The sequence below is a fragment of the Penaeus monodon genome, chromosome 25 (genome assembly GCF_015228065.2).
Source record: "Penaeus monodon isolate SGIC_2016 chromosome 25, NSTDA_Pmon_1, whole genome shotgun sequence".
NCBI lineage: Eukaryota > Metazoa > Arthropoda > Malacostraca > Decapoda > Penaeidae > Penaeus > Penaeus monodon.
The window spans coordinates 35,852,222-35,852,591 of NC_051410.1; the positions used below are offsets into that span (position 1 = coordinate 35,852,222).

At 38.9% G+C, this 370-nt stretch overlaps 1 protein-coding gene across 1 annotated transcript in view; it reads right to left on the reverse strand.

The window, feature by feature from the left end:
• The window catches only part of LOC119589379, a 46,966-nt gene that overhangs the window by 4,300 nt on the left and 42,296 nt on the right, over window positions 1–370 (reverse strand). The gene's annotated exons all lie outside the window — the stretch shown is intronic.

The window sequence follows — 370 nt, forward strand, 5'->3', positions numbered from 1 at the left end:
CTTGATTTCTTACGTGAATTACCAGGGAAAAGAGAGAGTATGCAAAGGAATACAAGCACCATTTTTGCCAATCACTTTATTTCTCTGTACTTACTAAAACAAACAATATTGTCTACATGAAAATCTGAAATATTGTTTTGCCAATTGTGTGTCTTACTGATGCTAGTGTAAAGAATTTTGTTCTTCCTGATTGAAATCAATAGAACCAAATGGTGGTCAGGTCGTTTGGCGAAGGTCAGCGCCGTCACATGAGAATCCTTGTTGAAAGAGCGGTAGTCGTGCCTTCCTCAGAGGAATCCTTAACCCTCAATGCTGTAGCTGTTACTCTCGGAACTGGCGCTTCTGGAGTTTAAGTATGAATAAATTAATG